This window comes from Oryx dammah, unplaced genomic scaffold (genome assembly GCF_014754425.2).
Source record: "Oryx dammah isolate SB20612 unplaced genomic scaffold, SCBI_Odam_1.1 HiC_scaffold_26, whole genome shotgun sequence".
NCBI classification, from domain to species: Eukaryota; Metazoa; Chordata; class Mammalia; order Artiodactyla; family Bovidae; genus Oryx; species Oryx dammah.
Window position 1 is genome coordinate 42,186,601 of NW_024070210.1, and position 23,348 is coordinate 42,209,948.

General features: G+C 38.8%; 1 non-coding gene across 1 annotated transcript; it reads right to left on the bottom strand.

Moving 5' to 3' along the window:
- Positions 1 to 313: 313 nt before the first annotated feature.
- LOC120853831 lies at positions 314 to 420 on the bottom strand. Its single transcript, XR_005718881.1, has one exon. It is a non-coding gene; the product is annotated as a U6 spliceosomal RNA (small nuclear RNA).
- Between the last annotated feature and the right edge of the window lie 22,928 nt (positions 421 to 23,348).

Here is a 23,348-nt window from a genome sequence, read left to right on the forward strand (position 1 = left end):
CAATCAGCTTAAATGTATAACCTTCAATTGATTCTTCAAAATAAAACCATGGTGTTGTATTCTGCTTCTTAGGTACAGTAGTTTCTTTTAACAAAAAATGTGCACATAGCAGTCTAATGTCTGAGATATTAATTTTGGTAACTTTATGTCACTCTGTTTCTGATATGTAAAATGAGCTTTCTTCTCAGCTCCTTACTTGGAAAGTGTATTTCATGACTTAAATTATTTATTTATTTATTTATTTTAATTGGAGGTTTATTACTTTATAATATTATGATGGTTTCTGCCATACATTAATATGAATTGGGCATAGTAAAATATGGAGTGCTTCACGAATTCATGTGTCATCCTTGTGCAGGGGCCACCCTAATCTTCTTTGTTTCATTCCAATGTTAGTATGTGTGCTGCCAAAGTGAGTACTGAATGTTGTTTTAAGCCAGCTTTCTTGCTCTTCTCTTTTACCTTCATCAAGAGGCTCTTTAGTTCCTCTTCAATTTTTGCCATTAGAGTGGTATCATCTGCGTATCAGAGGCTGTTGATATTTTTCTGGACAATCTTGATTCCAGCTTGTGATTCATCCAGCCTGGCATTTTGCATGATGTACTCTGAATATAAGTTAAACAAACAGGGTGACAATATATAGCCTAGTCTTGTGCATGTGCTGTACATGCTAAGTCGCTTCAGTCACGGCTGACTCTATGTGACTCTGTAGACTGCAGCTTGCCAGGCTCCTCTGTCCATGGCATTCTCCAGGCAATACTGGAGTAGATTGCCATGGCCTCCTCCAAGGAATCATCTTACTCCTCCCCTAATTTGAACCAGTCAGTTGTTCCATATAAAATTCTAACTGTTGCTTCTTGACGGGTATACATGTTTCTCAAGAGACAGGTAAGGTGGTCTGGTATTCCCATCTCTTTCAGAATTTTCCACAGGGTGAAAATTTGTTTGTTGTGATCCACACAGTCAAAGGCTTTAACTTAGTCAATTAAGCAGAAATAGATGTTTTTTCTGGAATTGCCTTGCTTTCTCTATGGTTCAGCAGATGTTGGCAATTTGATCTCTGGTTCCTCCATCTTTTCTAAATCCAGCTTGTACACCTGGAATTTTTTGGTTCATGTACTACTGAAGCCTGGCTTGAAGGATTTTGAGCATAATCTTACTAGTATGTGAAAGGAGCTCATCTGTACAGTAGTTTGAACATTCTTTGACATTGCCTTTCTTTGGAATTGGAAAGAAAACTGCCTTTTTCCAGTTCTGTGGCTACTGCTGAGTTTTCCAAATTTGCTGACATACTGAGTGCAGCACTTTAACAGCATCATCTTTTAGGATTTAAAATAACTTAGCTGGAATTTCATCACCTCCACTACCTTTTTCGTAGTAATAATTTTTAAGGCATAACTTGACTTCACACTTCAGGATGTCTGGCTCTAGATGAGTGACCACACCAACGTGGTTTTCCGGGTCATTAAGACCTTTTTTTTGGTACAATTCTTCTGTGTATTCTTGCCACCTCTTATTAATCTCTTTTGGTTCTGTTAGATCCTTATGGCTTCTGTCCTTTATCATGTCCATCCTTGTGTGTAATGTTCCCTTGGCATCAGCTATTTGTATATTTTATTTGTAATTGAAGATTAATTGCAAGTAGGCCACATCATTTTCAATTTGGGGTTGCAAAAGAACCCCATTCTGTGGGTTGTCTTTACATTTTATTTAAGATTTCTTTTGTTGTACAAAAGCTTTTGAGCTTAATTAGGTCCCATTTGTTTATTTTTGTTATCTTCATTACTCTAGGAGATGGACCACAAAAGATATTGCTACAATTTATGTCGCATAGCCTTTTGCCTATGTTTTCCTTTAAGAGTTTTATGGTATCCATTCCTACATTTAGATGGTTAATCCATTTTGAGCTTATTTTTGTGTATGGTGCTAAGAATGTTCTAAAGTTATTTTTTTACTTATAGCTGTTCAGTTTTCCAAGCATTTATTGACTGTCTTTTCTCTATTTATATTAATGCCTCCTTTATCTTAGATTAATGACTATAAAGTGTATGGATTTATTTCTGGAATTTCTTTCCTCTTCCATTGATCTATATTTCTATTTTGTGCCAGTATTATATTGTTTTGATGGCTGTGCCTTTGTAGTATTGTCTGAAATCAAGGATCCTGATTCCTCCAGTTCCATTTTTGTTTCTCAATATTGCTTTGGCTATTTGGGGTCTTTTGTGTCTCCATACAAATTTTAAGATATTTTTGTTCTAGTTTTGTGAAAAATGCCACTGGTAATTGGTAGGGATTATATTGAATCTGTAAATTGCCTTGGGTAGTATAGTCATTTTGACAATATTAACCTTTCCATCCAAGAAGATAGTTTAATCTTTCCATCTTTCTGTGTCACCTTTCATTTCTCTTATTGGCATCTTAGAGCTTTTGGAGTACAGGTATTTGGTGTCATTGAAAGTGAAAAGTGAAAGTGAAAGTCGCTCAATCATGTCTGACTCTTTATGACCCCATGGACTCTACAGTCCATGGAATTCTCCAGGCCAGAATACTAGAGTGGGTAACCGTTCCCTTCTCCAGGGGATCTTCCCAGTCCAGGGATTGAACCCAGGCCTTCCTCATTGCAGGTGGATTCTTTACCAGCTGAGCCACCAGGGAGGCCTAAGAATACTGAAGTGGGTAGCCTATCCCTTCTCCAGGGGATCTTCCCAACCGAGGAATCAAACCCGGGTCTCCTGCATTGCAGACAGATTCTTTTCTAGCTGAGCTACTGGGGAAGCCCTTTGTGTCCTTAGGTAGGTTGATTCCTAAGTATTTTATTAGTTTTGATGTGACAGTGAGTGGGATTGTTTCTTTAATTTCTCTTTCTGATCTTTCATTTTTAGCATATAAAAATGCAATGGATTTATGTGTATTAATTTTGTATCCTACAACTTTATCGAGTTCATTGAGCTCTAGTACTATTCTGGTAGCATCTTTAGGATTTTCTGTGTATGGTATCATATAATTTGCAAATAGTGACAGTTTTACTTCTTCTGTTCCAATTTGGATTCTCTTTCTTTTTCTTCTCTGATTGCTGTAGCTATGACTTTCAAACTGTGTTGAATAAAATTTGTGAGCATGGACATCCTTGTCTTGTTCCTAATCTTAGAGGAAATGCTTTCAGCTTTTCACATTGAATATGGTGTTAGCTGTATGTTTTTCATATACGGGCTTTATTATGTTGAAGTATGTTCCCTCCGTGCCTACTTTCTGGAGAGTTTTTGTCATAAATGGGTGCTGAGTTTTGTAAAAAAAAAATTTCTCTATCTATTGAAACGATCATATTTTTATTCTTCAATTTATTGATGTGGTATATCACACTGACTGGGGCTTCCCTGGTGACTCACATGGTGAAGAATCTGCCTGCAATGTGGGAGACTTGAGTTTGATCCCTGAGCCAGGAAGATCCCCTGGAAAAGGGAATGGCAACCCACTTCAGCATTCTTGCCTGGAGAATCCCATGGACAGAGGAGCCTGCTGGGCTACAATCCATGGGGAGTCACAGAGTCAGACACAATTGAGCAACTAACACTAACTATCACACTGATTGATTTGCAGATTTTGAAAAATCCTTTCATCCCTGGGATAAATCCCACTTGCCCATGGGGTTTTTGTTGTCACTATTTAGTTGCTAAATCATGTTGACTCTTTGTGACCCCATGGACTGTAGCCCATCAGGTGAATTCTTTACCGATGAGCCACTAGAGAAGCCCCTGATCAGGGGGTATGATCCTTTGAATGTATTGTTGGATTTGGTCTGCTAATATTTTGTTGAGGCTTTCTGTGCCTATGTTCATCAGTGATATTGGTCTATAATTTTCTTTTTTGTGATATCTTTGTCTGATTTTGGTATTGGGGTGATGGTGACTTCATATAATTAGTTTGGGAATGTTCTCCCTTTGCTATTTTTTGGAAATAGTTTGAGAAGGATAGGTGTTATACTTCTCTAAATGTTTGATATTAATAGAATTTGCCTGTGAAGCCATCTGGTCCTGGACTTTTGTTTGTTGGAAGATTTTCTAATTATAGTTCAATTTCAGTACTTGTGATTGGTCTGCTCATATTTTCTATTTCTTCCTGGTTCAGACTTGGAAGGATGTATTTTTCTAGGAATTTGTTCATTTCTGGTCTCTTATGATCCTTTGTATTTCTGCAATGTTAGTTGTAACTTTTTTCATTTCTAATTTTATTGATTTGAGTCCTCTCCTTTTTTTTTTTTTGATGAGTCTAGCTAAAGGTTTATCAATTCTGTTCTTATAGAACCAGCTTTTAGTTTTATTGATTTTTGCTGTTGTCTTCTTTGTTTTGGTTTCATTTATTTCTGCTCTGATCTTTCTTATTTCTTTCCTTCTACTAACTTAATGGGGGTGGGGGGGTTGTTGTTCTTTCTCCAGGTGTTTTAGGTGTCTGTTCCTTGTTAATGGAATGCTATAAGAATGTCAATTAAGTTTCTGCTCTAATGTCTCATTTAGGCCTATGTTTCCTTATTGATGTTCTGTCTGGATGATCTGTCTTTTGATGAAAGTGGGCTTTAAAGTCCCCCACTATTATTGTGTTCCTATTGATTTTTCTTCTTATGGCTATTAGTATTTGCCTTATATATTGAGGTGTTCCTATGTTAGGTGCATATATATTTACAGTATTTATTTCTTCTTGGATTAATCCCATGATCATTATGTAGTGTCCTTATTTGTCTCTGGTAACAGTTTTTATTTTAAAGTCTATTTTGCCTGACATGAGTATTGCTATTCTAGCTTTCTTTTGATTTCTATTTGTGTGGAATACATTTTTCCATCCCCTCACTTTCAGTCTGTCTGTGTCCATGGATCTGAAGTGAGTCTCTTATAGACAGCATATATATAGGTTTTGTTGTTCTATCCATTTAGCTCATCTTTATCTTTTGGCTTTTGTCCTGCCAATGTCACGCCGTTTGTCACTCCAATGAATACTCCCCAGAACTATTGCAGCCAGTGTCTTTGTCCCCACAGTGAGCCACAACCACTTCCTGCCTCTGCAGGAGGGGTATTTGACCCGTTTATGTTTAAAGTAATTATTGATATGTATGTTCTTACTACCATTTTAAAAATTGTTTTGGATTTGTTTTTGTACGCCTTTTTTCTTCCCTTCCTCTTTTGTTCTGTTCTATTGTGATCTGATGACTAATTTTAATTTTGTGTTTGATTCCTTTTCTTTTGTGTGTATGTATCTATTGTAGATGTTCAGATTGTGGTTATCATGACGTTTTGATATAGAAGTCTCTATAAACAAGATTGTTTTAAGTTCCTGCTCTTTTAATTTCAAATGCATTTCCAGTATACTATATGTGTACTCTTCTCAAATTGCTGATTTTGATATATTAATGTGCTGATGACTTCCTACCTTTGCTGTATGTTTTCCTTTACCATCAAGCATTCCCATTTATAATTTTGTTTCCAGTTGTAGGCATTTTTTTCCACCTAGAGAAGTTCCTTTAGTGTTTGTTGCAAAGCTGGTCTGGTATGGTGTTAAATTCTCTTAGCTTTTGCTTGACTGTAAAACTTTTGACCTCTCTGTTGAATCTGAACATGAGTCTTGCTGAGTAGAATATTCTTGGTTGTAGGTTCTTCCTTTTCATCACTTTATTTATTTATTTATTTTAAATTAAATTTTTATTTTTACTTTATTTTACTTTACAATACTGTATTGGTTTTGTCATACCTTGACATGAATCCACCACGGGTGTACTTGAGTTCCCAAATATGAACCTCCCACCCCATAACATCTCTCTGGGTCATCCCCGTGCAACAACCCCAAGCATCCTGTATCCTGCATCAGACATAGACTGGCAATTCATTTTTTACATGATAGTATACATGTTTCAATGCCATTTTCCCAAATCATCCCACCCTCTCCCTCCCCCTCAGAGTCCAAAAGTCCGCTCTACACATCTGTGTCTCTTTTGCTGTCTCGCATACAGGGTCATCATTGCCATCTTTCTAAATTCCATATATATGTATTAGTATACTGTATTGGTGTTTTTCTTTCTGGCTTACTTCACTCTGTATAATCGGCTCCAGTTTCATCCATCTCATTAGAACTGATTCAAATGTATTCTTTTTAATGGCTGAGTAATACTCCATTGTGTATATGTACCACAGCTTTCTTACCCATTCATCTGCTGATGGACATCTAGGTTGTTTCCATGTCCTGACTATTATAAACAGGGCTGCAGTGAACATTGGGGTACATGTGTCTCTTTTCATCACTTTAAATTTATCTTAACATTCTGTTCTGGCCTGCAGAAATCAGTTGATAACCTTATAGGAGTTCCTTTGTAAATTATTTCTTGGTTTTCCTTTGTTTCTTTTAATATTTTTCTTTGTCCTTAATTTTTGTCAATTTGATTACTATGTGTCTTAGCATGTTCCACCTCGGTTATATCATGCCCGGGTCTCTCTGTGCTTCTTAAACTTCTGTGACTCTTTCCTTCCCCATGTTAGGGAAATTTTTAGACATTATTGCTTAAAATATTTTCTCAGATTATCTCTCTCTCATTCCCCCTTCTGTGACCCCCTATAATGTGAATGTTGGTGCTTTTAATGTTGATCTCTTAGGCTGTCCTTATTTCTTTTCATTCTGTTTTCTTCTGTTCCATGGCAGTGATCTCCACCATTCTGTCTTCCAGTTCACTCATCCATTCTTCTGTCTCAGTTATTCTGGTGCTGATTCCTTCTAGTATATTTTTCATTTCAGTTATTATATTGTTCATCTCTGTTTGTTATTTAGTTCTTCAAGGTCTTTATTAAACACTTCTTATAAATTTATTTTTGATCTGTGCCTTCATTATTTTTTGAGATCTTGGATCATCATTACTCTGAATTCTTTTCTGGATAGATTTCCTATCTCTACTTCACTTAGCTGTTCCGGGATTTTGTCTTGTTCCTTCTTCAGAAACATGTCCTGTGCTGTCTTATTTTGTCTAACTTTCTGTGGTTGCAGTTTCCTTTCCTCCAGGTGCAGGGTTGTAGTTCTTCTTGTTTTTGCTGTCTGCTCCTTGGTGGATGAGGATGTCTTAGAGGCTTGTGCAGGCTTCTTAGTGAGCAGGACTGGTTCTTGCTCACTGGTGAGTGGAACTGGGTCTTGTCCCTCTGGTGGGCAGGGCTGTTCTCAGAAAGACTTTAAGCACTCTGTCTGCTGATAGGTGAGGCTGTGTTCCTGCCTTGTTGGTTATTTAGCCTCAGGTGTTCCAGCACTGGAGCCTATAGGCTGGTGTGTGGGGCTAAGTCTTTGAAAGAAAGTGGTGGCCTCAAAGTGGGTTCACACCAATGAGTACTCCCCAGAACTATCACTGCCAAAGTCTTTATCCCCACAGTGAGCCACAGCCACTTCCTGCCTCTGCAGGAGACCCTCAATACTAGCAGGTAGGTCTGGACTAATCTTTTATGAAACCATTGCTTTCTTCCCAAGGTACTGATATGAATGAGACCCTGTGTATTCCCTCCCAGAGTGGAATTTTCTGTTTCCCTGAATTCTATGGAATTCCTGTGATCAAATCCTACTGCCCTTCAAAGCCAGATTCTTGGAGGCTCCTCCTTCCATTGCCAGACCTCCAGTCTGGGGAGAATTATCTGGGGCTCAGAACTTTCCCTCTGTCTCATTGTGGCTTTCTCTTTGTCTTTAGGTGTCAGGTATCTTTTTTGGTAGGTTTTGGCTTTTTTTTTCTTTGGTTGACTGTTGTTCAGTAGTTAGTTGTGATTTTGGTGTTTTCATGGTAAGAGGTAAGCTCATGTCCTGCTCCATCATCCTGTCTCCCCAAGCATCTACTCTCTTTCTTCTTGGTTGGTCCTTTGTCAGCACTTGAAAGTAGGTCCTTGAGAACACAGATATCATATGCATATACTGCCCAAAATATACACTCCATATCCTTGGGTGCTGTGTCTTCCCAAAGCATATCTTGAGTGCTTTTATTTTTTTTTACCAGTACTGTCACTATCATAATCCAAGCCTATGCCAACTCTCACCTAGATTCTTGTAATCTAACTGCTCTATTTTGTATTCACTCTTGCCATCCCTCTCCAGTTTCTCCTCTTAGTAACCAAAGTGACCTCTCAAAAATGTAAATCAAATAATGTCACCTTTCTATTCAGACTCTCCAGTGGATTTTCATTGCACTTAGAATAAAAAGTATTAATAGACTCCATACTTTGGCCTTTGAGGTCCTATGGAACCAGCCTTTATTTTCCTTTCTGATACTCCCTCTATCCATGATGTCATAGATGATGCTTATAAAATCCCTGTCTTCATATTCCCTAAACATACTGGTTCTGCTGGGCTCCAACCCTTCACACTGCCCAGCTGTTCCTCTCCAGCCTCAGCAACATCCTTCCTGGCTGTGTAAGCTACAGAACAAAGTGCCTACCCCCCTCCCAAGTCCCTGTCTGTGGCATTCATCTATGCCACTATACTATTTTGTTACCTACACAGTTATCACTACCAGAAATTTTTTGTTGTTGCTCAGTTGCTAGGTTGTGTCCAACTCCTTGAGACCCCATGTACTGTAGCCTGCCAGGCTGCTCAGTCTATGGATTCACCATATTTTTTTTTTTGTCTCAACCATATTCTTTTTTGTTTGTTTTATTCATTAGAACATATACCCCATATGTTAGTCTAAGTTCCTGAAGAAGCAAGCACCAAGGTGGGATTAGATGTGCAAGGGCTTTAAGTAAGAAATGCCCAAGAGGGAAAATGGGAAGGGAAGACATACTTGAGAGAGTCACCAGAACCTGATTCAAGTGTGAACCTGATGGAAGGAGAGAGGGCAAGAAGGTAAAGTTGAAGTGAACTAGACTGTTGTGCAGTCTAAGGAATGCTCAGTAAGGCCATTGATGAGCTCTCAAGTCATAGTTCATCATCTTAAGAATACCATGTCTCCCAAGAATGGACAGTCACAGCCAGTCACAGGCAGAGAGCAGTCCATTCAAACTGTGATCTGCAACAGAGGATGCAGTAGGTTTCAGAGTACAGAATCCGAGGTGCCTGGTCAATTATACTCCCATATCTGGAGACCTATAAGGCACGTTTTTATGCCTGCCACACTTTATAAGAGCAAAGACTGCATGTGCTATCCATTCTCAGAGCGTTCATGATAGCTGACACACAGAAGATATTTAAGACATACTTATGGCTCAGAGGTTAAAGCGTCTGCCTGGAATGCAGGAGACCCGGCTTCAATCCCTGGGTTGGGAAGATCCCCTGGAGAAGGCAGTGGCAACCCACTCTCCCTGGAGAAGGCAATGGCAACCCACTCCAGTTCTCTTGCCTGGAGAATCCCATGGAGGGAGGAGCCTGGTGGGCTACAGTCCATGGGGTCGCAAAGAGTCAGACACGACTGAGTGACTTCACTTTCACTTTCACTTTATGGCATAAATAAATGAATAAACAAAAGAATGAAGAATCTTCCCCAAGATCACACAGGTGGAAGAGTTGAATCTGGAAACTAGTTTCTCTAGTTACAGATAACTAAGTGCTTGTTGTTGTTGTTCAATTGGCCAGTCATGTCCAACTCTTTGTAACCCCATGGACTGTAGTATGCCAGGCCTCCCTGTCCCTCACCATCTCCTAAAGTTTGCCCCAAGTTCATGTCCAGTGCATCAGTGATGCCATCCAGCCTTCTCATCCTCTGACACCCTCTTCTCCTTCTGCCCTCAGTCTTTTCCAGCATTAGAGACTTTTCCAGTGAGTAAGCTGTTCACATCAGGTGACCAAAATACTGGAGCTTCACCTTCAGCATCAGTCCTTCCAATGAGTATTCAGGGTTGATTTCCCTTAAGACTGACCAGTCTGATGTCCTTGGCAAGGGGCTCTCAGGAGTCTTCTCTCGCACCACAGTTCAAAGGCTGTGCTACCAGTGTTTTGTTATACTGTCTCTAAGACTGTTAACCAGAATTTTAAAAAATCAATTATGTACACTTGACCGGACCTTCATGATATATTTACATCTCTTCTGAAACATTTTGTCCAAATTTTCGATCTATAAGACTTTTTTTTTCTTGGACCTAACAAAAAACAGAAAAGATTGTATCCATCATGCAAAAAAAAGTGTCAACTTCCCTCCCTTATACCAAGTGTGCTGGATATACAAAGTGGAATATTGTTTTCTTCAAGAGTAGTTACAAAGTGGAGGGGGGGAAAAAAAAAAAAAACAGAAGACAATGCTCTTCCAGAAAGATTAAGAGTGGGCACCAACCCTGTTACTCTCAGTAAATGTCATGTAGAGAAAAGCAATGCATTCATGTTACCACTGTGTGATATGATAATCAAAAAGTCTGGAATATTTCTATAAAGGAGTTGAATTTTATCACAAAGGACAAACATCTAACTTGACCATCTTACAAAAATGCTAAAAAACAGAAGAGACATCTTAAAATGAGCTTCAATGCATGCAAGGCAAGAAAAATAATAGAAACCACATAAAATATTTTTAAATGTTATACTTTGAAGCTGATAGCTTGAGATCAAAGACAGTGGTAAATTGCTTATCTAAAGTATCTTCTACTCAGAAATCTGGATGGCAAAAATAAACAGCTTGGCTCTAGGCCTTAATCATTTTCCCTAAAACCAAAACAGAATAGTACTAGTTGTCCATAGAGTCCAAAGCAGTAAGCAAGTGAAAATACACTGGTGGTGCATAAGAGAACTTGGTTCAGTGACTTGTATGATGCAAAAGAGCTGATTTTCTAAAAACAGATCATTGTTTTAAAACCCTGGGGCCTTCATTCTGTGTAGTGACTTGGAACCCAGAGAAAAGAATATCTCTTTGATTAGCCTTGGATCTTTTGTTTTGACTCAAGGATCAGAAGGGCCACAGTACTTGCAGACAGGTGAAAAGAAATGAAGTAGAGAGAGATAATTAGTCATAAAAGAAGAGGTGGAATTTGGGATGGGCAGATAACTGATTTGCATAGGTAGAAATTAGGCAAGTGGGAGATGATTTAACATGGTATGAGTGGGAGAGAGGACAGCAGTCTGAATCTGATGGAGGGTTCTAGTGGAGACAAGGGTGAGAATGCTAATTTTGCATAATGTTATTGTCTCTAATCTTGGTTTATATGCAAATTCATTGACTTCCACCTCAGAGTTACTAAATCAGGATCTCTAGGAATGGGGGCTGCAAACCTTTTTTATTTTAGGATCAACAAGTGATTCTCATGGTCATCCAAGACTGGCTGGCTGGTTCAATTTGAATTTAATGTCTCCAGTTAGTAGGAAATTAATGTCCGCAAATTCCACTGCCAGTATAAATACAGGTAACTGAAACCAGTAAGAATATCCTTGAGCTTACTTTTTTCATTTACTTTAAGATGTCTTTCTGAAATTTGATTTCATGATGTTGCATTCCTATCTCCTTTAAGTGTCATAAAGAAGAGTCTAGAGTCAGACTAGGGCTACCACTAAGTATTTCAAGGGAGTGATAAAACAGAATAGGGATGACTATTAAGCCAAATAAATGAAACTGATTCACATTTTTAACAGTTTCATTGAAATATAATCGACATACAAGCAAATGCATATGTGAGTTTTGATATATGTATACAGCTATAGTGGAGAAGGAAATGGCTACCCACTCCAATATTCTTGCTTGGAAGATCTCATGGACAGAGGAGCCTGGCCGGCTACAGTCCATGGAGCCATAAGAGTCAGACACGACAGTGACTAAACCACAACCACCTCCATAGAACCATCACCATAATCAAGATAATGAACATTATCTATGACCCTCCACATTTCCGTTAGGTCCTGAAAGGTTGTTGTTGAATTACGACGCCGGGATTTTTGGCCCCCGGAGAAGAAGAATTCAATCCGGGGCCAGAGACGAGGCTTGATCGCTCAGAGCTTTTGTGTAACAAAGTTTTATTAAAGTATAAAGGAGATAGAGAAAGCTTCTGACATAGGCATCAGAAGGGAGCAGAAAGAGTACCCCCCTGCTAGTCTTTAGCTGGATGTTATATAGTCATCAGCAGTCTGTTGATGAAAGAAAGGAATGTCTCAGAACTTAGAATGGCACCAGGCCCATCACCCATAGGATGTATTTTGGGATAATCTTGGCTCCAAATGGTTCATCTTGGGCCATAAAAGGATTAACTTGAATCTTGAAGAAGGGCAGAGCACCATACAAATAGTGTCCTTTACATAGATTAGAGGAACAGTATCGGAGTATAACATACTGGTTTATCAAGTAGGGTTCTGAGCCAAAAGGTGGAACCGACTTGAAGACAGAGTTTGGGGTAAATGCATAGTACATTAGCATAGCCTAAGATAAAACATTTCCATAAGAAAAAGGCATTTGTTAACTTCAGGTGAAACCAGGTGTCATGGCAACACAGAATTTTAAGAGAAATCTCCTTTTAAATTTGTATAGAGAAGGAAAAAATATCGCTACTTTGTTTCCTCCTGCCGCTTAAGACAGATAAGAATGTCTGACACTTGCAGGCTATTTCCTCCATTTGGAGACCCCTGGCCTTCCTGCCTGTTACCCTCTCAGTCCCTTTGAAATCTCTTCCTTCCGACTTTTGCTATTCCTCTGTCTTGTCCACAAGCAACAACTGATCTGCTCTCTGTCAATTTAGTTTGCATTTTCTAGAACTTTATGTAATTAGAATCACTGAATGATCTCTTTTGTCTGGCATCTCTTACGAAGCATAATTTTAGATTCATCTACATTCCTATTTTATCAATAGGTATTTTCTTTCTGTTTCCTAAGCAATATGTTATTGTATGGACATTCTAGCTTGTTTATTCACTGGGTGATGTGCACTGGGTTGTTTCTGGGTTGGGGCTATTACAAATAAAGCTGCTATACACATTCATGATAGGTCTCTTCATGGACATGTACTTTCATTTTTCTAGGGTGAATAGGACTACAACTAGATTATATGATAAGTATAGCCATCACTTTTTAAGAAACTGTCAAACTATGTTCCAAAGTGATTATACCATTTTATATTCCTGCCAGCAATGTCTGAGTTCCAGTTCCTCCACAAGCCAAATAGCCCTTGATCATAATAGATTATCATTTTTATATATAGCTGGATTTCATTTGCTAAAATTTTGTTTAGGATTACTACATCTGTGCTCAGGAGGGATATCGGTCTGTAGTTTTGTTTTCTCATTGTATTTGTCTGTTTTTGGTGTCAGGATAATGCTGGTCTCACAGGATGAATCAGGAAACGTTTTCTTCTATCCAATTTAATTTTCTGTAAGAGTTTGTGTCAATTTGGTATTATTTCTCCATTAAATGTTTAGTAGATTCATCCATAAAGATCATCTGTGCCTGGTATTTTCTTTGTCAGATGTTTTCTAAACTATGAATTAAATTTCTTTCATAAAGCTAAAGCTACTCAGGTTATTTATTTCTTCCTGAGTAAACTTTGATAGTCTGTATCTTTTGAGGAATTTGTCAACAGTGGCTTTAAAAGGCAGAAAACAGTGAAGCAGCACATTAGAAAATCTGAGATAAAATTATTTTCTATTCTTGGTCAAACAATTAAGCTTGGGCTTCCCTGGTGGCTCAGTGGTGAAGAATCCACTTGCCAGTTCAGGAGACATGGTTTTGATCCCTGATCTGGATAGTTCCCCTCTGCTGCAGAGCAACTAACCCTGTGTAGCACAACTATTAAGCCTGTGCTGTGGAGCCTGAGAGAAGCCTGCATGCCTAGAGCCCATGCTCCACAACTAGAGGTTAGCTCACTCTTTGTAACTAGAGAATAGCCCTGGAGACCCAGCAGAATAAAAAACAAACAAATAAATAAAATTTTTACAAAACAAGTTGAGGTAGTATAAAAATATTTCAGTCATGCAAGTTCTTACACTCCAAAAGCTATCAAGGGATATGCTCTACCATAAGAGGTTAAATCAAGAGAGGAAGACAAGATAACCCAGAAATGGGGTGTCCAACAAGGAAATGCTAGAAAACTAGTCACAGTCAGAGCAAAAGGACTCCAGGATGAAATGAATAAACTACTCATGCTTTTGTCAGGCAGTTCATTTGCTCAGTCATGTCCAACTCTTTGCAGCCCCATGGACTGCAGCACGCCAGGCCTCCCTGCCCATCACCAACTCCCAGAGTTTACTCAAACCCGTGTCCACTGAGTCTGTGATGCCATCCAACCATCTCATCCTCTGTTGTCTTTTGACTCTGTCGTCTTTTGTCATGAAAAATAGAATTGAAAGAATTTTTTAGTATCTATTACTATATTGGGGAAAATTAATCAGTACATGCATATGTAAAATAGCCAGTGGGAATTTGCTATATGACTCAGGGAATGCAAAGCTGGTGCTCTGTGATAACCTAGAGAGGTAGGATGGGGAAGGAGGTGGGAGGAGGGTTCAAGAGGGAGGGGGATATACATATACTTATGGCCGATTCATGCTGATGCATGGCAGAAACCATCACAATATTTTAAAGTAGTTATCTTCTAATTAAAATTTTTTAATATTAAAAAAATATATAGGTAACTAAGCAAATAAAAGAATAAAGCAGTAATGGAGAAAAACAAAATTTTATAAAAAGAAACTGTCATACTATATCTGCCAAATAATGAACAATATTTATATGGGTATAATCCACTAGCACCACCTGTGAAGCCTAGAGCTATAATTGTTGTTCAGTTGCTAAGTCATGTGCAAATCTTTGCAACCCCAAGGATAGCAGCATAATCAGGCTTCCCAGTCCTTCCCTGTCTCCCAGAGTTTGCTCAAACTCATGTCCATGGCTGGAGTTGATGATGCCATCCAACCATCTCACCCTCTTTCGTCCCCTTCTCCTCCTGCCTTCAATCATTCCCAGCATCAGGGTCTTTTCCAGTGAGTCAGCTCTTCGCATCAGATAGCCAAAGTATTGGAGCTTCAGCATCAGTCTGAATATCATATTCCAGTGAATATTCAGGGTTGATTTCCTTTAGGATTCACTGGTTTTATCTCCCTGCTTTCTAAGGAACTCTCAAGAGTCTTATCCAGCACCAGAGGTTGAAAGCATCAATTCTTTAGTGCTCAGCCTTCTTTATGGTCCAACTCTCATATCCATACATGACTACTGAAAAGACCATATTTTTGACTATATGGACCTTTGTTGGCAAAGTGATGTCTCTGCTTTTTAGTACACTATCTGAATTTGTCATAGCTTTTATTCCAATGAGCAAGCATCTTTCCATTTCTTGGCTGCAGTCACACTCTGCAATGATGTTGGAGCCGAAAAAAATAAAGTCTGTCACTGTTTCCATTTTTTCCCCATCTATTTGCCATAATGTGATGGCACCAAATACCATGATCTTAGTTTTTTTGAATGTTGAGTTTTAAACCAGCTTTTTCACTCTTTCACCTTCATCAAGAGGCTCTTTAGTTCCTCTGCTCTCTGCCATTAGGGTAGTATCACTTGCATATCTGAGGTTGTTAATATTTCTCCCAGCAATCTTGATTCTAGCTTGTGATTCATCCAGCCTTGTATTTCACATGATATATTCTGCATATAACTTAAATAAGCAGGGTGACAATATGCAGCCTTGATGTACTCCTTTCCCAATTTTGAACTAGTTTGTTGTTCCATGTCTTGTTCTAACTCTTGTTTTTTATCTGCATACAGGTTTCTCAGGAGGCAGGTAAGGTGGTCTGGTATTCCCATCTCTTTCAGAATTTTCCACACTTTGTTGTGATCCATACAGTCAAAGTCTTTAGCATAGTCAATGAAACAGAAGTAGATGTTTTTCTGGAATTCCCTTGCTTTTTTCTGTGATCCAATGGATGTTGGAAATTTGATCTCCGGTTCCTCTGCCTTTTCTAAATCCAGCTTGTACATATGGAAGTTTTTGGTTCACACAATGTTGAAGCATAACTTGAAGGATATACTGAGCCTTACCTTGCTAGCATATGAAATGAATGTAATAATCCAGTAGTTTGAACATTCTTTGGCATTGCCTTTCTTTGGAATTTGAATGAAAACTCATCTTTTCCAGTTCCATGACCATTGCTGAGTTTTCCAAATTTGCTGGTATATTGAGTCCAGCACTTTAACTACATCATCTTTTAGGATTTGAAATAGCTCGACTGGAATTCCATCACCTCCAGTAGCTTTGTTCATAGTATTCTTCCTAATAGCCACTTGGCTTTGCATTCCAGTATGTCTGGCTCTAGGTGAGTGACCAGATCGTCATGGTTATCCAGGTCATTAAGACCATTTTTGTATATAGTTCTTCTGTATATTCTTTCCACCTCTTCTTAATCTCTTCTGCTTCTGTTTGGTCCATATCATTTCTGTCCTTTATTGTGCCTATCTTTGCACAAAATGCTCACTTGGTATCTCCAGTTTTCTTGAAAAGATCTTTAATCTTTCCCATTCTATTGTTTTCCTCTATTTTTTTGCATTGTTCACTTAAGGCTTTCTTATCTGTCTCTTCTCGTCTCTGGAACTCTGCATTCAGTTGGATATCTTTCCCTTTCTCCTTTGCCTTTTGCTTCTCTCCTTTCCTCAGTTATTTATAAGGCATTATTTTGCCATCTTGCTTTTTTTTCTCCTTTCAGATGGTTTTGTTCACTGCCTCCTGTACAATGTTGCAAACCTCTGTCTCTCATATCTAATTCCTTGAATCTATTTGTCACCTCCATTGTATAATCCCAAGGGATTTGATTTAGATCATACCTGAATGGTCTAGTGATTTTCCCTTCTTTCTTCCATTTAAGCCTGAAAGTTACAATAAGAAGCTGATGATCTGGGCCACAGTCAGTTCCAGGTCTTGTTTTTGCTGACTGTATAGAGCTTCTCCATCTTTGGCTACAAAGAATATGATCAATCTGATTTCAGTGTTGACCATCTGGTGATGTTCATGAGAAGAGTCATCTCTTGTGTTGTTGGAAGAGAGTGTTTGCTATGACCAGTGTGTTCTCTTGGCAAAGCTGTGTTAACCTTTGCCCTGCTTCATTTTAATGGTATTAAATTTCTAATGTCAATTATTAAATGGATTGATTCACATAAAGGAATATTAAGTAGAGAAGAAACAGAAAAATTCTCATCTGACATAACTTGAAGTCAACAGATAATTTCTGTAAAGAGTATAAACATAGTATACAGAAAAATGAAGATACATTCCAGAATAGAAAACCAAGAACTAGTACTGGACATACATATGTGTATAGCTTGGGACTACATTTTTCCTTTATAATCCTCATAGTACTATTTAACCTTTTAAACCGGAGAAGGCAATGGCAACTCCTGTACTCTTGCCTGGAAAATCCCATGGACGGAGGAGGCTGGTGGGCTGCAGTCCATAGGGTCACGAAGAGTTGGACATGACTGAGCAACTTCACTTTCACTTTTCACTTTCATGCATTGGAGAAGGAAATGGCAACCCACCCCAGTGTTCTTGCCTGGAGAATCCCAGGGACAGTGGAGCCTAGTGGGCTGCCGTCTATGGGGTCGCACAAAGTCGGACACGACTGAAGTGACTTAGCAGCAGCAGCAGCAGCAACCTTTTAAACTATGTGCATTATTTTGATAAATTAAAATTTTTTCCTAGACTAAAATTATCACTAAATTCCACTACTATTATGGTGACAGGAAACTTCCTAATTAAGTTTTTTTTTTATTGTATCAATACTTATGGATAATAATCCTCATAATGCTTATGGGACAAAGATCACAGTTTCTTAGCTTGTTACTTATGTCAGTTACATATTGATGGGTAACAAACCATCCCAAAACTTAGTGGCTTAAAACAATTAACATTTCTCACAAGTCAATAGGTCAGTTGGATGCCTCCTCCCATCGTGTGTGTACAATTAGTGAAAGATCAAGTAGGCAGCTCTGCTGACAGAGACAGCATTATCTCTTTTATTTGGAGTTTGCAGGTTCTTGTATAGTCTAGGATAGCTTTGGCTGGGACAATTGGATTTCTTCCATATGATCTCTTATCCTTTAGCCTATTAGCTGGACTCAGTCTCATAGCAGCTAGCAGGGTTCCAAGAGAGTGGAAAGGATGCAAGGTCTCTTGAATTCCAGGCTCATGATTGTCACAAAATTACTTACGCCTCATTTCATTTGTCAGTGCAATTGTAATACAAGTTCAAATTGAAACGATAAAGAAATAGATTTTATCTTTTGATGAGAAGAGCTTCAAAGTCACATTGCAAAGGGTATGGGTCACAGAGAATTATGACTACTTTTACACTCAAGTCTCCTTTAACCCTCAAACACCCATTTTCCTTCCTACATGGGTTTTCCAACTCCATATACATTGTGTTAGTCCCTTCAGACTGTATAACAAGAGTACCACATATTTATTTCTCAATAAACCGGTACTTATTTCTCACAATTCTGGAGGCTGGTAAGTCCAAGATCGAGGCTCTAGCAGATCAATTATGAGGTGAGGATAAACCGGTACTTATTTCTTACAATTCCGGAGGCTGGTAAGTCCAAGATCGAGGCTCTAGCGGATCAGTTATGAGGTGAGGACATGCCTTCTGGCTTGTAGACAAATTACCTTCTCATGGTATCCTCACATGGCAGAGAGAGATCTCTTGTGTCTCTTCTTCTGAGGGCACTAATCCCATTCATGAGGGCTCCATCCTCACGAACCTTCTGAAGGCCCCAAATCTAAATACCATCATACTGGGGATTAGAGCCTCAGTATGACACTACTCCCTCAAAGAAAACTACTCCTTCTTAAAATGGGAATTTTAAAGGAACACAAATGTTCAGTCCATGGCTTACATAAAGGCCTCCATGCTGTTGCCTTACCCAAAGGACCTTTCCTTACCTTCTATAGGATATTCAGTTTTCCCACCCATTCAGACTCTAGATCAAGTCCCTTTCTCCCTTTTAAGCCCTCTCTGGCCTTTCAAAGCCCTTCATGATCTGTGTTGTCCATATCACTCATTTGTCACTTAATAATAATGTTTACTATAAAGTTATCTTAGCCCTGAACTGGACCATACTTTCCTTGATGACAGGAATTGTGTCTTGTGATGTTTTAAAAATACTACCTTGAGCCTGGAGAACTATCCATAAAGGCTTAGTGAATGCATGAATTAGTTAATATATAGGTGAATAGACAAGCAGACTGCCTTCTCTGACTTGGAATAGACTCCTGCCTATATACAATGACTGGGAAGAAAATTAGATAAGCCTCATGCTCTGTAAGACCATGACTCTAGGGTGTGTAAATCAAGCAGTTTCCAGGAATACAAGACAAATAAAAGAGAACAATAAAGGAAGGTAGTAAGGAATGAGGGCAGGAAGGAAAAAAGGACAGGAGGAAAGCTACTCCCTCTATCACCCTCACTACCTATAAGGTCACTCAGTCTCCTTTTGGACCAAAATTATGAATGCTAGTCCAGTCTCCCCTGCCAAGAAGGTCCTACCTACATCTCTTGTGTTGGAAAATTCTCTTCCCCTGCCTGGGCTCCCCTCTCTTTGATTTGGGGATACTGTCCCCATATCAAAAGGGGTCTGAACTGAAGCACAGTGAAAGACTGCCTCCCCACTGCATTAGGGCAGAGGTGTTCAGAGGCTTTCCTTCCTTCCTTCCTCATATTCCCTTCTTGCTGCATGAGGTTCTTGGCCCAAGGCACTTTGGACAATCTCATAAGAACTAGAGATGAGACATCCAAAATTCCTTTTATTGATTATTATGAGGAACTGAATTCTAATCTTCAGAGAAATTTGGCCTTCCTGCCCTCCACTGGCTTCCCTTCAGGACAGAGAGAACCTATTATTGTGTCTCCCATGCTCCCCTGCCCATCTGCTTTTGTTGAAACAATCTCTCTCCCATCTGTGTTTGATCTGCAATATTATTTTGTGCTCATTTTCTGGTAAAATATTTTAAAGCTTAGATATTTGTTTTTTAGTGGCTCTTCTGTGAGTTCCATTCATTCTTCTTCTAAAGGTACCATCTTTTCTGTTACTTTTAACTCATGTGGAATTTATTGCTGGATTATACTGTCACCACTAAGGGTTCTAACAGTCTTTCTTTTCCAATTTAAATGCAGGCTGTTAGTTGCTGAATGGTTTAAGAGTCTTATGACTAGTAACAAGACCATCCAAATCAATCCCACTCCATAAGACTGGAATTCTCCACAGCTCTGGTCAGTCTGGAGAGCTGGCACCATCTCAGCGCCCCCAGACGCACCTTTTTGTTTGTTTGTTTGTTTTTCATATTGCTCCAGATTTTAAAAGGGGCATTGCCAGTTTAGTCTAACCCTACACTTTGAGATATTTGAAAACAGTTGTACAAAATTTGATGAAGATTAAGATGTTTTCAAAGTTTAAAATGTTCTACATGTTTCATAAATGCCTTTTCATTCCTGAGTTGAAATATATTGACAGTTAAGAATCAATTGATATAATTAGGGAAAAAAGGAAGAAGATGAATTGTGCTGGCTGTTTGTATTGCCCATGCTGAATACATGTATAAAACAAAACATGATTAGAAACCAAAAGAGACAGTGAAAAGTAACTTTGGCTTCAAAGCTATTAACCCTTATCTCCCCTTTCAGATTCTGGGTAAGGAAACCACAGAAAACCACATAGGTGATTCATGTCGGCATCTCTACACATTCTTTTCTTAAAGAAGATCCAGGTGTTTAAAATCATATATACATATAGCCTTCTCTCTGAATATTTCACACCACCTAGTAAACTCCCTGTAACTCACCTGCATTTTATTGGCCTCTTCGTATCATTTCCTTTGCACTTCTCTCTCTAACCCTCAGGCTCTCAGTGCGGAATCTCTCAGAGTGGTGTGTCCATGTTCCCAGCTAGATGGGGAAAAAAAAAAAAGTAAACTATGTCAACCATAGAAGAATTTTCTGTGAAGTAAATTAAGCTTCATCTCAAAATTCTTCATTTGTATGAACTTTGTCCAAGGTTCTATACCTAATTCTGTATTCTTATTATTTTTCTTGAAAGTGTCCCTTTAAGTCATATAAGATTCAGGTCCCACAAAACCCAGATCTGTCCTGGACTCTACTTACCCCTGAATTTTCTCTTACCCATTAATTCATTTAAAATAAAAGTACAATTAAAATGAAAGTGAAAGTCACTCAGTCATGTCTGACTCTTTGCGACACCATGGACTGTAGTCTGCCAGGTTCCTCATTCTATGGAATGCTCCAGGCTAGAATACTGGAGTGGGTAGCCGTTCCCTTCTAAAGAAGCATCAAATTTAGTTTTCTATTTGAGTCTTTTCATCAAACAAAACATTCATCAAAACTTATTTAAAAGGCATCTTCTCTTTCTTCCTGAATTCCTCCCACACTTATATATGCTGTTGTATTTTCTTATCAATCAATCAAAAAAAAAAAAAATCTAGCCCCAAACTAAAATCTTTTGGCTATCCTTGTAACTTTATTGTCTTCCAAGTGGAGGGTTAAGTCAAGCTGGAGGACAGCTCTTAGTCTTTTCCAGTGGCTCAGGACACTGCTAGTCTCCAAACAGAAGAATATAGGAAGAAGCCTTTTAAGATGTGTGTCTTTGTAGCTCCTGAAGGGCTGGATACTGTCTGCAGTGTATCAGTTCTTTAGGACTCAACTTTAAAAGTCTTTGGGAACAAAAATGAGGTCATGATCCTAGTGTCAGTGTTTCTGCCCAGTAGAGAAGGCCCTACATGCATAGTTTGGGGATAACTTTTGCCAGTGTATACTCACAAGATGAGTCTTCACATACCTGAGTGAGTGATACCAGGGCAAGGAAACAAGGATATTTGGACAGGGAGTCTTGACCCTCCTCCCCCTCCCCCCCTCCCCACCACTACTAACTACCTATATTGAGTCTGATAATCAGAGGAGTCAGAGGCTAGGGTTGAGCCTGAAGACCCCTGAATAAGTTAAGGAGGAAAGTGAAAGAAGCAGATCCTCAGAGCTGTGTGTGGCTCCCTTCATCTGAGCAGCCCAAGTCTTCTCCTCACCTAGAAAAACATAGAATGCAGTTCCCACCTAATCCTTTCCATCTTAGATCTTTTATTTGGCCTATGCTTTTCACTGCCCTTGCACCCCAGTTGTTTTTTTTTTTTTTAGAAACTTTGGATATAACCATGTAAAAATCAGGGTTAGGAGCACAGGCCAGGCAATCCTAGGATTGTTTATTATATCTGGCTTTGGTCACTCATTCTGGTCTTGGGTTAACCTCATAAGCTTCAATATATTTTATAGATAGAACAGGGTTAGAATTAATATGATTGTTAGAAACTAAATGAGATGTCTGTAAAGTCCTTAGCAAATAACAGGCGTTCAGTAAATATTAGCTATTGTGGTTGCTGTGATTACTTTTTTTTTCATTTTGATTTATTTTTCTCTTTATTTTTTATTTATTTTTTTTTTTACTTTACAATACTGTATTTGTTTTGTCGTACATTGACATGAATCCACCACGGGTGTACATGAGTTCCCAATACTGAACCCCCCTCCCACCACCCTCCCCATATCATCTCTCTGGGTCATCCCAGTGCACCAGCCCCAAGCATTCTATATCCTGTATCGAACATAGACTGGTGATTCATTTCTTACATGATAGTATACATGTTTCAATGCCATTCTCCCAAATCATCCCACCCTCTCCCTCTCCCAGAGTCCAAAAGACTGTTCTATACATCTGTGTCTCTTTTGCTGTCTCGCATACAGGGTCATCATTACCATCTTTCTAAATTCCATATATATATATATGTTAGTATACTGTATTGGTGTTTTTCTTTCTGGCTTACTTCACTCTGTATAATCGGCTCCGGTTTCATCCACCTTGTTAGAACTGATTCAAATGTATTCTTTTTAATGGCTGAGTAATACTCCATTGTGTATATGTACCACAGCTTTCTTATCCATTCATCTGCTGATGGATATCTAGGTTGCTTCCATGTCCTGGCTATTATAAACAATGCTGTGATGAACATTGGGGTACATGTGTCTCTTTCAATTCTGGTTTCCTTGGTGTGTATGCCCAGCAGTGGGATTGCTGGGTCATAAGGCAGTTCTATTTGCAGTTTTTTAAGGAATCTCCACATTGTTCTCCATAGTGGCTGTACTAGTTTGCATTCCCACCAACAGTGTAAGAGGGTTCCCTTTTCTCCACACCCTATCCAGCATTTATTGCTTGTAGACTTCTGGATCGCAGCCATTCTGACTGGTGTGAGATGGTACCTCACAGTGGTCTTGATTTGCATTTCTCTGATAATGAGTGATGTTGAGCATCTTTTCATGTGTTTGTTAGCCATCTGTATGTCTTCTTTGGAGAAATGTCTATTTAGTTCTTTGGCCCACTTTTTGATTGGGTCATTTATTTTTCTGGAATTGAG